This window comes from Lepisosteus platostomus, chromosome 11 (assembly GCF_059453375.1).
Source record: "Lepisosteus platostomus isolate fLepPlt1 chromosome 11, fLepPlt1.hap1, whole genome shotgun sequence".
Classification (NCBI taxonomy): domain Eukaryota; kingdom Metazoa; phylum Chordata; class Actinopteri; order Semionotiformes; family Lepisosteidae; genus Lepisosteus; species Lepisosteus platostomus.
This window is the reverse complement of record NC_142621.1, coordinates 38,111,910-38,128,039: the sequence shown is the minus strand read 5'-3', so window position 1 is coordinate 38,128,039 and position 16,130 is coordinate 38,111,910.

Sequence of the window (16,130 nt, the reverse complement as noted above, 5' to 3'; positions counted from 1 at the left end):
TGGCTGAGGCAAACAGTCCAAGGGAGTCTGAGGCAAATCCATGAGTAGAAATAGTTGAAGACCGGGTAATCCATCCTGACAAAGATGAACAAAGTTAAAAGCTGGAGCGGGATCCGGCGGAGGGACGGGGGAAGGTCAGGACGCAGTGATGAAGCCTGTGCCGTCAAGTTGCTCCTGGACTCGTGGAAAGGCAGGCTTCCAGGTGTCCATCTTCCAAAGCTGAGCCCAGATTGGCAGGAACGCCTGGCTTTTATAGGACGGGGGCAGGAACTAGAGGCAGGTGCAGGGGATCAAGAATAATACTAGGAAGGGCTGGAGCGTCCTTAAGAGGAGGGTTTAAGAGCGTGACAATATGGTTGTGTATTCTTTTTTCCTGTTCAGGTCCACAATCTGTTTTATTTTCAAATGGACGTTCTTGTGAGGGAGATGGAGAATATATCTATATCTTCACTATTGTGTGCTTTTCATTTCAAAAAATGTTCAGTGAAAGTGTCAGACCCACAGAATTAAAGACTTTAATTTAAAAGGTAAGGCAGAATACAGTATATGGAATATTAGTGCACTATACTGTACAGTATGTGCACAGTGTAATATATAAGTGAGAGTACGTTTCCATATTAACAGTTATTTTAGTTACATTGTGTTACTGGCTTTTAGCTTTGCCATTCAAGGTACTCTTGTCCTCCATGTAACCAACTGAAGTTTTGGTTGAAGAAAACGATCAGGATGTGGACACATCCCAAGTTAAGTTGTCATTGTTTTGACATAAATATCAGTGATGAGGATCACAGAGCTTCTATTTTCACTACTACTCAAGTCGTTGTTACTAACGGGTAATCTGTCTGTTTTACAGATTCAATCATTTGACTAGGATTAGTTTTGGACCTGGAGGCCAAAATGCACAAAGAAAACATCCTGCTGCATTGCTTAGGAATTCAACACCAGTTCACTTTTCCAACCTGGGGCCCTGTTCCTACTTACAATAAGTGTATCAGTGTTCTTGAGTCTCATGTTGGAGTGACTCCAAGTGTCCTCCTGTATTACATCCAGCTCAGATAATCAGTCAATCAGTATGTACATCTATATATTCCCCACAGGAACTGTCTCTTCTCTCAAAATTTGAGGATCTGCATGATGAATAGATAAGTGACAAACTCATTGAGAAAATGGCCAGCGGACATGTCAGAGACAGATTGGTGATAGAACCTGAGAATTTATCACTACATAAAATTCTACAGGTAGCCTACCAAATGGATGCAGCCATTAAGGGGGCTGATCAGCTTGCACTCCCCCTCCCCATTAGCTCCAGTTCCTGAGTCTTCAGAGCAGAATATTTAAAAGATGCTGCTTCTCTTGACTGTCAGCCCTGACAAGGCTGTCTTAAACGTTAAACAGCAACACTCTTCATATCACAATGAGAAAGCAGGATCTACTAACTATTAATCCAGACACTTCTGATTGTACTGCCTGGTGAAAAAGATACAAGGATTTGCAAGGAAACTACAAGATGAACCACTTTTTGCAGCTTTCTCATCGGAATAGCTCCAAGCTCTGTTCTCCTCTCTAGTCACAACCCTTACAATACTTTCAAATCATAATAATGAATATGGTAACTTAGAATTATTATTTAATTTTATTATTTTAACAGTTTTAAATCAATATAATGTAGACATTTGCAGTAAAATGGTTATGTTGTAAAATGCACGGATACCTGACTAAACCCTGAATTGTTGATTCATTCTATTGTATAACATTTAAAACGCCAAGACTTCTGTTTCGACTCTATAAATAATTTACAGGTGAAGCACAGAATGCCCGTTCCATTCCACAAAAACCCCTCATTAGCGACTGTTGACAATCAGTCTTTTGTTTTTAGATCTTGTGCTCATTTTGACAACTAACTGCAATCATTATTTTCCCTTCATAGCTTTCAGGTTTTACCATCACTTGCTGTTTAATACCACAAAATAAGACACAGACCTGATTTTTCCTCCTGGATGGTTGCAAAAGGAAATATAGTCAAATAATTAAACAAAAAAAAAGTGATGAGATGCACTCAATTCAGTTATTCAAATTTTTATTTGTATTGTTTTATTAATTGAGATGGGTGACCAATGAATATAAGGTCAATATATTTAACCCAAGAAACTTACTGTAAATGTACTGTAGCTGCTCCTCTTCACTCTTGACCAGAATTTCAAAACTAAAACCTAATTATGTCACCAGGGACACTGTTGTTGGGTCAGGAGGAAGTCGATAAGATGAGGCATTCAACTGAGAGATTGACTATTTGGTCAAAGATCCTATAGCACTTTGAAGAGGTAGAGGAGATAACTCTACTGCCCTGGCCAAATTCCACTCTAGGTTTGTACAATCTAAAGGTTCCATTAATTCAACTGGTAAATCACTTTTCACTTCTATACCTGATCTGCTGTGTAGTGGAGTTATTGTTCCATAGTGGCAAAAATATTCAGTATGTAATTCACAATATCCACTTTAATATACTGTAATGTAATATACAGTACAGTACTGTATGTAAAGTCTGTTTGGGATCCTTTCAGAGGAAAGGTATTATATACATGAAAGGAGTGAATGAAACCTATCATAGCTATTTCAGCTAATATAATGAAAGAAAGTATTAAAATACATGTTTTTTATATTAATATTTATAATGTTTATGTTGTTCTATTTAGCTACTGTATATGCTGTATCACAAACATTAAACAAAAGTTAAACTAGAATGATAATAGCCTCCAGCAGGTGACAGTGTTGTCTAAAAAAGTACTCATAACAGTTTCAATAAAGTCTTTGTAATACTGAAATGACTGCATTGTATTAATATTAGGCTCTCATCGGCCCTGGCATTAAAAGCAATGTCGGCCATTATGGGCTTCACTGGTATCTGAGACCTCATAGAAAGAAACCTTTCCAATGATTCCAAAATAAAACATTATGATCTGTGTGGTGCATCTGTAACACTCTGAAACTCAGGGGGTTTAAATAAGTTAGATAAATAAATTAGATCCCAATCAAAAAGTGTATTCTATTCATATCTCCCACTGGACTTGACTTACCTTAAGCCTTAAATACAAACACACAAGTATACCATGCAATGGTTTCAAATGATTGAGATGTTTTTTAAGTTCCACTAAAATATAATTTTGTGGCAATGGTAGCAAATTTAATGCTTCTTCTACAAAATGATCAAATGGTTGACCTATTTACTTGTATTGTTTCCAGAATTGTGTTAATAACATAAAAAATGTGATAAACATCTTGCTGTATAAGAACAAAACATAAAAACTATTGCTACTGTAGTCATTTCTAATCCATGTTGGAAATATCATGTTAATTAATAAAATGTGCATTCATGGAGACACTGTATGTCAGAGAAACAACCTTAATAAATGTCCTTTTTTCCTTTGGAAAATGATGAAATAGTGAAATTAAATAAAAATAGCTTAAAGAATTAAATAAAGCCTGAGCAGAACAGAATGGATGAAAAAATAGGCATTACAAATTGTGGAGATGTACTGTAGAGAACAAATCTAAAAAAATATCTGCTTTACCACATCAATATGAAAATACGCTGGAGAAATTAGGACACATACTGTATTGTATCTCTGACTTGAAGAATAAAACATTAACTTCTCTAATAAAAGTATTTTCAGTTATTATTATATTTATTACAATAGTAGTGAACAAAACAAAATAAAATGACTTGGTATGGCAACTGCTTTATTATTTTAAAGCTTTAAAGACGTAACAATATTGTTCTACAGACAAGTGTCCTCTAACTTTAGTTGACTCTTAGGGCAGGGACATATTGATTTGTTGAACAATCTATAATATTATTTAATATACTGTATGCTCTAAACAAAGAATGTGTGATATTTCTGATAGTTCTGGTTCTCACATCTTGGCAGATGATTTTAACTGCATACCGAAGAGCAATCTTTAATTCATCCTAATATCTCATTTCTAATACTAATTGCGATTTAGAAGGTTTTTTTACTGTAAAAAGCAAATTTGTACTATTCTAATAAGATTAGAAGTTCAGAACATTGTGTATCAGCTGAAAAGAAAAAAAAGTTTCAAGTTTATTGTCAAATGTACTGTACCTGAGTACAATGAAATGGTTACTTGTGTGTTTCCTCACATGATGAATAACATAATAGATGACATGCTGTAATGATGATATAACAAATGACATCACAGGAACAGGAACATGATAGCAGCTATAGTATGATGTTAAGCAACATTCAGATAGCAGTGGTGTGAAAAATTCAAGTCGTGGCAGTATTTTGAGTTCAGTGATAAAATATTTAGGTGATAAAATATGACATTTCCAGCTACAAAACATTTTGTGAAAGAAAATCATACCCAAACTTTGAAGTATATTAGTATACAAAATCACAAAACAGATGGATAATAAATATTACAGTCATGTTGGATATGAGAACTACACAATGTATAATTAATTTGAATAAATGAATTAGACTTTTCTGGTCTTTAGCTTTTGCTACAGTATGAAATTATTTCTAAAAATGCCACTTCTACATGTTAGAAGTGTTAACCAAGAAACAGGCAGTAATTTTCTTAGATCTAATTACTGTATGTTGCTTATGGAGAGGAAAAATGTTAATTTAAATTTTTACTTTATTTCTAATGGTACATTTTAATGAAAATATCCAAATTGTTCCTTTAAATGTATTTAAATGTAAAGTTGTAGAGTATGGATGTACTGTAAATTCACTGAGATAAAAATATTTTTTTTTATTTTAAAACGATGGAGGGACACATTCTAATCAATAGTAATGAAGGCTGAGATACAGTATGTTTGTGATTATTCAATATAATTAGTAAATAAATGTAAAAAATTTAATTTAAAGAGTCCTTAAAAATGTTTTCTTCATGAATAAAGGTCTACAGTACATGTGTTTTTGACTGATTTATTCATTTTGACTGGATCATTTCTAAAACTTTTTCCCCTTTTAGACACCAATGCCTTTTGAAATATTGAGACTAAGCATGGTGCTAAATATAATACAAGTGGATATTTTGTATATAAAAGTGTATTTATGAGAATGTATCAATCTATGCATTAGATCTATAGTTAAATGAACTATTACTGAAATCTTAACATAATAGGTAATATTAACTAAGAAAACAATTTAATAATGTGAAACCTGTAACCTTTATTTGCAGCATGTACTGTATGAGTAGAACATGATGTGATAAACATAATAATATGAACCATCTAGTGCCAAATATTTTTTTAAAAAATTTCTGCTATTGAGCAAATTAAATTACACAGTAGATACATGATTTTGATAAGAACTGAAGTGAAATTAAAAACACTTTCCTTCATTTATAAAAAATTAAACACTTTATAAGTTTTGACTACAAGAAAACATGCCATTTATTGTCTGTTATGAGATAATTTCTTTTTTAATCACAGCAGACTAAGTGAACAGCTGATCACTGTCAGGAAATCTGAAACAGCTGATCAGAGAGACTTTTGTTACATACTTTAATTAGGCATTACTGTTGTAAAGGTGTAACAGTTTGTGTTCATTTCAGTTCAAAGAGCAATTTAAAAATCCATCTGTCTCATTAAACATTTTCATTAAAAAAACATTTCCATCAGCAAAGCTCAATTAAACCTTGATTCATTGGAGAAAATTACATTTTCCTATCTTATGTGACTAAGGTTTGCTAAAAGTTTCTGAGGAAGTCCATGTTGTACTAAAAAGGATTTGGGCATACAGCATGTAAGTCTTTCAAATGTTTTAACAGCTCTGTTAACTAACTGGCCTTTCCAAGCACCAGTGACAGCATTTGCTGTAGTTCTAGACAATTGTAGCTGTTTACATATACAGTATATGTCAGGTAAAAGTTTTTAATTTGTATTGACTATTGATCATCAGGACCTCCAGTATTAATTTTATAGCTGTGTAATTACCTGTATACCTGTACATAGAATAATATTCGAACAAGATAATACCATGTGTTCTACCTCATGATTCCAGGTGACTATAAGTACTGGGATATATTGTCTTTGAGTACATTTCTAAACATAAAAGTTGGTAGTTGTTTAACCATTTGAAGAAATAACCTAACTTTTTCAATTCAGTTCAGTTTTTCTTCAGCATGTTGAATAGAAGCTCAGTTGGATTTAAATATGGAGACTGACTGGGCCACTTTTTTTTTCTCCTGATAAACTCCTTTTCTGGCTTCTTGTTTTAAATCACTGTCATGCTGGATGGAGAAGTGCTGCATAATAAGTATGGGAGCATTTTCTTTTACTGTACATTAACACACTAAATATTTAAAATCCAGAATTCATTCTGCTGCTGTCATCATTAGTTCAATACATGATCAAAAAAACACCTTAACAGCATGAAAAGTTGTAATCAGGTGACTGAATACACTTGGTGATGTGAAGTTATGTACAGTATAAGTAGAATGTTGGAAATAAGTGTACTCAAAGACTTGAATTCTAAAGTGTACATTTCAAAACCAAACTTTTTGGTGCAGTTACTGAATGAATGACATTGACTAACTGTTCCATCAAGAGTTGAGAAAAGAAATGACACTGAGAATTAGTCACTGCTACTGTATTCACACCTTGCCACCTGAACATCTGACAGTTAACACCTCTAGAGTAACAAAAATCAGTGCAGACATTTTTTAATCAATGTAACATATTCAATGTGAATGACAACCCTGTCTCCCTAGGAAGATCTATCCTTATGTCACAGGACTGGAAGTGCTACTACTACAGTAAGTAGGAATGAAGTAGATCTGAAGCAGAAAGCTGATACTTAAAGGCAAGAACTAAGGTTTAACTCAGTAGCTATTTACAATTAAATGTACAGTAACATACAACAAAACAATGACATAAATTGAAATGTGTTTTGCACTGATACAAAAAAAACACTTTTTTTCAGAGCCTTAGCAATGCATGGAATAAATTGCAAAGTTGTGATGAGAAAGTAGAGATGTTTCAGTCTTTAAAAAAATCAACAGTGACAGAATCACACACACAGGAAAACAAGTGCTGATGAGTTTAATGGCACGTTCTAATGATTTTCTTTTATACTGTATATATTTTTTTCTTCAGCCCTGTTGCTGCAAAGACCTCAAACTAATAAGTATTCTTAGCATCTTTTAATAATCTAGTTATTTTCCAGAGCTAGAGAAAAACTGGTGTCATCTACTGTATATAATGAAGCAATCTTATTCAATATAAAAATAAAGCGATCAGGTGGAATGAAAAGTAGCTTTTCCTGCAGCTCTACATCAGGGTTGTTGTCACCTGCTGATGTTGTTCTAAATTCATCCCTGTCAGCTGTTTGTTTTGCTTAATTCACTGTTTGTTTAATTCAATGCCTCTTTTTTACGTGTGTGTGTCTTTTAGGTACAAAGCAGGGCCTCATTACCTGAAATGCATTCACTGACATCAGCTTTTATCTACAGTATTAATAATAATGCTATAAAAATGCTGATTATAATGATCCATAATCAGCATTTTTTTAGAAAGCCAACTCAAAACTCTCAGAAAACCAATGCAAAAATATTGTGACAAAAAATAATATCTTAAATGACAAATCTGCTTCGATTTTTCAACAAGCCCACACAGCTTCCGCTTGTATATTGAAGCAACCTACCTTGGCTTAGCATACCAATATCTTGAAATTGGTTTATATGTTTGTGACAAATCTGGACAGTCTGCTCTAATGTGTGAAAGACTCTGGGCTGAAGTATTGTTGATAAAACATGTTTTTGTTTAATAAAAGATAAATAAAATCTTAAACTTTGTGCTGCAGGGCTCATCAAGGTAATATTACGGAAAGGGTAGATGCAGAAAGAGCATACAGTAATTCAGGTGGGTAGCTGCGTCAGCATGAGTAGGCTGCAAAGGAACAAGTAATAGGCTTATTCCATGTTGAAAAGAAAAGAAAGAAAACACAACGTTTCGGATGTGGAGCCTTCTTCAGGTATGAGGACAGTATAAGAGTATATAGTGTACTAATTAATCTTGAAAACCAAACAGGGCATTAACATAGGGGAGTAGTGGAGTAGAAAACACAGGGGAGTAGTGGTTAAGGTTCTGGACTTATAAATGGAAGGTTCTGAGTTCAACTCCATGTTCTAGATACTTCACTTGAATTGCTCAAGTAAAATACTCAACTGTATAATTGTATAAAAATTTACATTGCTTTAGATTAAAGCAGAAAACAAATTAGTGAAAGTAAGCATGAATGACAATAATGTCACATTAACGTTAAGCCACATTACCATAAGAAAGGAGGTTAAAAACTGTACCAAGAGGGTACTTGTTTGAATAAGTTCAATATGTCATGATTCCTTTATTTGACGTTAGGAATACCCCTATGGCATTGACATTTCAAAAGATGAGACATTTCTCTCTGAGAAATCATATTCCAAGTGTAGGATAGATTTGGTTCAGCCTTGATTTCTGCATGTTTTCTCAGGCTTTTGGTACTTTATGAGTGCAGTATCTTGTGAACATCACAACTACTGATTCACATCCACATTTTCCTGCATTCCCTCATTGTCTAGAATCATGAAACATAGGACCAACAGAGAACACTTATTGGAAGACAAATACAGGAAAAATATTGCATGCAGGTTCTTCATGATTTATTATATCATGACACATCTGAAATAATTGGAACTATTGTCACAATTACCACATGGAGATTTTGTATAATGTAGTGTATAATATACTATAGTATACTCCAAAATGGAAGAACACCAAAACATTTGAAATGATAGTTTTAAGATACTTTACATGTCAGGCAAGAGTGATAGAGTTGTGGCTGGTGGAGAGGTGAGGAGAACAGAGGACAGAAATTGCAAGTGAACCAACACTTCACATTTTAAAGATGACCAATGTCCATTAAAAGTAGCACAGAAATGTGAAATATATATAATACTTAAGAGAATATACAAGTAACAATTTGGCTGTCAGATTAAAAAAAAATCAAGTTATTCCACCTATACTGTTTGAAATCTTTGCATTTTAAACTTTTACCTCATTCAGCTAATACAGTCAGCCTGTATATACAGTACATTAGATACAGCATAATCATAATGGGATTGTTATATGGGATGGCATAGCAGCAGAGTAGTTAGCTTTGCTACCTCCCAGAGCTGGAGCCCTGTGTTGAATGCTGGACCTGGAGTGTTATCTGCAGGGAGTTTGGATGTTCTCCCTATGTTTGCACAGGTTCTTTCCATGTGCTCCCGTTTCTTCACACAATTCAAAAACATACTGGTAGGTTAATTTGCTTTTTAAAAAATTGGCCCTAGGTTTGAGTGTGTGCGTGTTTGTGCGTATTTGCATTTGTCTGCCCACCCTACAATGGACTGATGTCCTATCCAGGATGTACTGTATCCGGCCTTCCATCAGTTAGGTTTCGGCTCCACCATAACCCTGAATTGGAAGATGTGGTTAGAGAATGGATTAATAGAATATTGGATTAGGAGTTTATGAGACACATGCAAAATTTTGAACTCTGACCCTGCTAGACCCATTGTCTTATATTGGGAAACTTAGTGTAACATTTGGGTAATAAATACTTTAAAAGACTGTATTGCTTTAGTGAGATGTCTGGAAACTTTCATTCATCAGCTTCATGTTTACTCCATGACCAGCACCATTTTTGTCTATTTCAAAAGGGAAAACATCTACAGTAGAAATCATTCTTTGGCCCCTTACCATCAGTTGCTGTTGTTGGCAGCATGTCTGAATTGTTATTATTAGTGGTTGATGAGCTGCCACCAACAGTGGTCGATATGTTCTGCATGAATGATTTTGAAACAGCTGCCTACACTATCACTGTCATTTTTAGAAAACTTACATTTTCCCTACTAGCAACACACTGTCTCCCGTCATGCTCATCCAAAATTCCATCTTTCTTGCTCATTTGTCAGTATTTAACAGTATTTCAATACCTGAGAATTGCAGCAGGAGCTGCCATGATTTTAATTAGTGTGGCTGGTTAACGCGGCTGCTTAATTAGCAATAGAATCCAGGGGTATATTTCATTCTCACAACTTGCACATTCACTCACTTAGTTCCTGGGAGGAGACAGTATTTAAAAAGCCAGCAGTACATCTTAAAAAATTACAGCAAAATTATTATGCTTGAATATAAAAAAATGACCCTCCAATGTTCTTGTTGCTGCTTTTGCTAAAAGTGATACAACAACCACAATTTAAAATCACAATTTCGAACCAATCACATTCAAGATCATTCCCTTTTTTCACAGGTTACATTATCTTCATTAAAATCCCCATGCACTGAAGCATTTGTATTTGCTCCACAACACCCAGCTCTTCAACATCCAATACTAAAAGCACAGCATATACAGTACTGTTCAGTACTCTGCCTCTTAGAACCACAGACACTGGAGAATTCAACTCTAATGTCATGTTGCCCACTTGCAATATTTACCAAAATCCTCACTTTAACTTAAGGAAGCACTGGTGCATTGAACTCAGCTTAACCCTGAACACCCTGGTCTCCATCTTCATGCTAGAACTTATGTAACACTTACTGTCTTCATTAGCCGTCACTGATTTGCACCTCAATCTCTAAAACTTCCAGCTGATCACATTGGAAAGGGGACAAGACTCTAATAAAAACGTGTACCTCCCCCTCACCACCACCAACACAGCAGCAGTCAGTTTGTGGTTGTGGTAGTACTAGATTTAATCTTACTGTATGTCCTCTAGACCCCCACCTCTCACCGATAAAACAAGAAATGATACAGTTATTACCCATGTCAAACTCCATCAGGACCAAATGCCTCCTGTCAGTCTTGGTTTAGCTGGTTCACTCTTTTTCACCACAGCGCATTACAGCCTCAATGAGCCTGGCAAACAATCTACCAGCCACCTGTATGCATATTTTCTTAATTATCTTACACTCAATGAGTTTCACAGGCCTGTAAGCCGGCTCAACCCATTGCTACAAAATCTATCAGCAGTACAGTTTTTCATTCACCCTCTCATATCACCCTGGAGTCTAGACACAGACTGAAACCCTTTTCCTCCTGGTTGCTCTTATAACCCCAGAGGAGTTATCAGTTACATTCAGAACCTATCCCACCTCCTCCTTTCCCTCATGTGGAATTTCACTAATTACTTACTCAGAGCATCCATGTCTCATTCAACAGGTTCTTTCAACTAACAGTCAGACATCCTGATGCTGTGGAGCTTCTAAAGAAAGTACTGTAAATGTAATTGAAAAAGATGGGATTTTGTAAAATCTTTTTCTTTATCATTACTGGTATCTTCATCATTGTCAGATAAGGCTGTGTTATTTTCTAGGTAGTACAATTGAGCACTCTTGATATTAGAGTTTGGGTAGTGTCAAAAATTACTACAAAACACCACTTAGAATTTAATATGGTTTCAAGCATAAATGTTTTAAAAACATTGGATGTACATTTAAGTGTAGCTTCAGACCCTGTTAAGCCATAGTCTAGGACATGTTCAATTACAGTAAGGTATTATTTGTTTAGGATTAGTGATAATTGGAAGCTGTGAAACTACTGATGTGGGTTTTGCTTTTGTTTCATTTAGCAGAATATTGTTACCTTAAAACTCAAGAATACTCAACTCAAGAATAAAAGGGTGTGTGATTTGTGTATGAAAAATAATACAGTATATATGAATTCTGTGTTAAATAATCCTGATTCAGACAGATCAACTTTCTTTCTCATACGAACCATAGCTCTGGAAATAAAGTACAATGAAAAAGATTTTGCAAACTGGGGATGTTAAAATGTTTTTTTCTCCAAACTACCGCTTTAGAATTAATCTCTTTACACATATTATTGGAATTATTGGAAATGACATGATACTGTTTAAAACATCATATGTGGATGATGTGTTTCTTTTCACTTTTGAATATGCAGTGCATTAACACAATGACTTGGACATCACTTTGTAGAACAAAGATCTATTTTTGACTACAAGTTTTTTCAGGTCTCCAAAAAAGGTATCTGTTAAGATCAGTTATCAGATGAATTACAAGACACATTTTGAAAATAGCTGATTTGTAACTTAATGAGGCACATCCATTTAAGGATTTTTTTTTTTGTATAGCCACAACAAATATAGCATTTTATTCCCTGTTTTCTGTTTTTTCGAAAGCCAGAATAAATCTCCCAATATAAACTTATGACTAAAAATGGCAATTTGGGGGAATGACAAGTGGAATCCACATTTTTTTAGAGTAGGATCACGACCTAGTCCACTTAATAATGTTTTATACACCATCTGGGAGCTTTGAACATTCCCTCCAGTTTGATTTTTTTCATTATGTAGTTGAACATATAAAGCTTATAGCTTATAGACTTGAAGCATATTTTGAATCCTGGCAGAGCTGTTAGTTAGTCCATTAAAATAAATTCTCACTTTGATGTCTTGCTTAAAATATTTCATGAAAGACTGTAGGTGAGCTCCAGTAGGCACTAAAAGCTAGACTTCATAATATATCATTGGCATTCTTATGATGCTATATTATTGGCTTTTGACATTGTTACTAACATGTTCAAAAATTAGATATGCAAAATTATTTATTTGGATGTCTCTCTGATTACTTATAGTTTATGCTAAAATGAAAACTGTAACATTTTCATTACAAAGAATGTAACACAATGCTTTTGATATTGGCAATGTCAATACAAAGGTTGTCCGAACTATTTAAGTTTGCTATGACAAACAATAAAACATAACCCAGTGCAGGAAAATTGTATTCTTTTCTGTGGCTGGCAATTAAGATTTCAGTTTTCCTGAAGGCAATGGAATTTGGGATTTTTCATGGAGGATTACTTACTTTAGGGATTTTGCTTTGTGATTCTTTAAATAGTGGGGCTATGGTGGATCTTATATTTTCTCTTAGATCAGTCTGAATGTTCTGCTCTATGTGTTTGGACTCAAAGGACTGTACCCTCTTATAAGTGAGATGGAAAACCTTGTATATATGTACACTAATGTGCAAAAGTCTTTTCATTCAGTTATTCTTTCTGTATGCAGAAACGTTTTTAATGTGCTCTGTTTAATTTCAGCAAATTTAAATTAAGAGTTAATGTAATTTTAATAGATATGGGTTTTGCACTGCTTCAGCCATTCTTTCTTTAAAAGAACAATAGTATAAAAAACGTGAAATTACCCCAGATTGTTTCAACAAAGTGAAAAAAAGCCATGCAAAACAGGTATAGCAAACTCAAATATAAAGTCCACTGTTATACAGAATATGGTTTTGTCACTGGCTGAATTCAGAGCAGAAGCAAGGTATTGGATTAGAGATGTTCATCAAAAGTATTTAAAGCTTTGCAAGCACTTGTTTGAAATGCACTGGAACTGTATCGGTGGTTAAGCAAAAGGGGAATCTCCTCTCTGTCTTCTCTTCTTGGAGTTTTCAGTAAACCTCCTGCTAGATGGCACTGCTGTGTAACTATACACACTTTGTTATGTTATCACTCTGGGTTTATTCAAAAGCAAGTATGGTTTCATAGGCATCTGTCTGCCAAAAAACCTGGCATGTTTTCCAGACTTTGCAATAATTTTTCATTTTTAATCCTTGTCTAGATTTAGCTATGTGCTGAAAGGAACTGTAGTATTTATATTCCTAAAGTCTTACATTTGAAATTATATTCCTTAACTCCAATTAATGTTAAGATTTTGGGATTGTGGTTCTTGGGGGAAATAATTGTTATGATTATGAAAGTTTATAAAGTGAAATCAACCAGAGAAGTCCAGCCAAGGTCTTTGGAGAATCCTGTGTGCACACTAATTCAAGAATGGATCTAATTCACACTGTAAATTCAGCCTGATGAAAAATCAAGCAGCAACTTTGTTTCTTCTAGAGGTCTCAGCTCTGAACTGAATTTGCCCACCCTTGCTTATACTGTAGTTCTGAGATGTGACAAAATCAGCCGGTATAAAAATGCAGTAGTAAAAGACTTTTCACAATTACTGTATGACAACTCAAATTTATTAAAGTATTGGGTACTTCTTTTATTTGTTAAGGTTAATAAACAATAATACATGTTTTAAGTCTGCTCTGAACAGAAATGAATAAGTACATAAAACATTTTCTAAAACATCACAATGAAAATATTGCTTATTTATTGGGAATGTACTAGTATTAAGAGATTAAGATATTCTGAAACTTTTTTTTCCAATATTATGAAAATACATTTACAGTGTAGAATTTATTTATTGAGTAATTATACAGTACATTCCAATTTACAATCAGAACTACAGTTCCTAGAGTTTTAGTTTTTATTTATATATTTATTCTTGTGTGTAGCTACAGAAATCACAGTTCATCTCTCAGGAGAGTTTATGCAATTTATAAACTAAATGCATGCTTAGTTAACAATAAATAATGTTGACACTATGGTGTGTGATTAAACAACTTTCTCACATCTACTGTAGGACTTAAAATAGCCATTCACAACATGAACAGATGAGAAACATCGATTTGTCAACCCCAATGAAAACAAATCTTCAAGGAAGGAATTAAATTGTGCAAAAGATCTTGGTGGATACTTTTATTATATTAGTAGTCATTATCTCTCCCCAATGTCATTTGACTTTACTGTGGGACTGTGGTCTGCTGTCCCAAGGAAAAACATACTTTTTTGGCAAAAGTAATTATTTTAGGTATGAATTGAATTGTTTTTACTTGTCTGCAGTTAACTTATGGATCAGACAATGTTTTCCATCACATAATTGTACCAAAACTGAGATAATGTTAATTGACTCTCCTTTGCAACTAACTGAATTGTGATTTGGGGAGTTATACAGTATATTGACTAACAGAATAGAGTTATAATAAAATAAATAAAAATAATAGGTTTTTGATTCTTAAACACATTTGGCCTAATAAGATTTAAAACAGAAATATGACACTGTATTCATGATATAGTAAATGAGAAATAAAGCTTCAGCACATACAGTATTTCAGATACAATTTTCGCAGTTGGTAACTTTGGACATTGTTACTGTGATATTTGATGGAATATAAATTAAATATATTTCCAAGATTAGGAACTAGGTGCAGTTTGAATAATATTTTCTTTAGATTTTGTTACGGTAATATTTTACTGTTTGTTGCTTTAAAGACTGACTTTGGTCAGCTGCAGTATATTCAGTCTTTAAACTAGGAACTTGTATTAAACCTTTCCTGGTTTCTCTGCACTAGTTACCTGCTAAGAACTCAGTTCTTAGCTAAGAAGTCTTACTATTAATTTCTACAGCCATAGTATCACTCCCAGTTAAATCATTGAGTTGTTATATGACCACATTTAAGAATGTAATTTCCATTCCACAGTCTGTAGGGTAAAGCTTCATCCAGCTGAATCCATTAATAATTTAAAAACACATTATATTAGCACAATAGAGTCAAGAAGTGGTTCTTTTACCACTGTTTTTATTTTAAAACATGTAATGCTTCTTTTTACAATGTTTTCTTTCTTCTGTTCTTTCTTTCTTTCTTTGAATTCAAAAGAACAGAAAGAAAAACAGTACAGACACTAATTTGATGATGAGGCTTCTGGGTACTTATTGCCCACTGAGAATTTACTGTTGTTGTTCCTGAATATGTTCTCAGCATATTTGTATTCATAAATATTAATTCTGTTATGAAATCTGATATTTATACATTCAGTATATATTATATATAATATCAGCTTTTAATAAGACAAGAGTGTATATTCTAATTTGTACTTGATAGTGTTTATGCTACTAAAATAGCAGAAAATGTCATTTCTTACCATTTGTTTGGCTTTCTTCATGTGTCCAACAATTTTATTAAGAAATAATCGTTTTTACACAGCTACACTAATTTTATTTGTTACGACCCCAAGTGTCTAGGGGTAAAGGGGTGTAACATTTAGGATAATTTTTGAAAGCAGGTGGGTTCTGGTGAGGGACTAGGAAGCTTGATAACAAGGGTCGGTGCAAAAGTGATGATTTTAAGTTGAATAAGTGACTGGTATGAAATAAGACACAACAACACACAGGGTAAGGGAACTAGAGTGGTGCCAAAGAGAAGAAAATAAGAAATAAAATGGAGC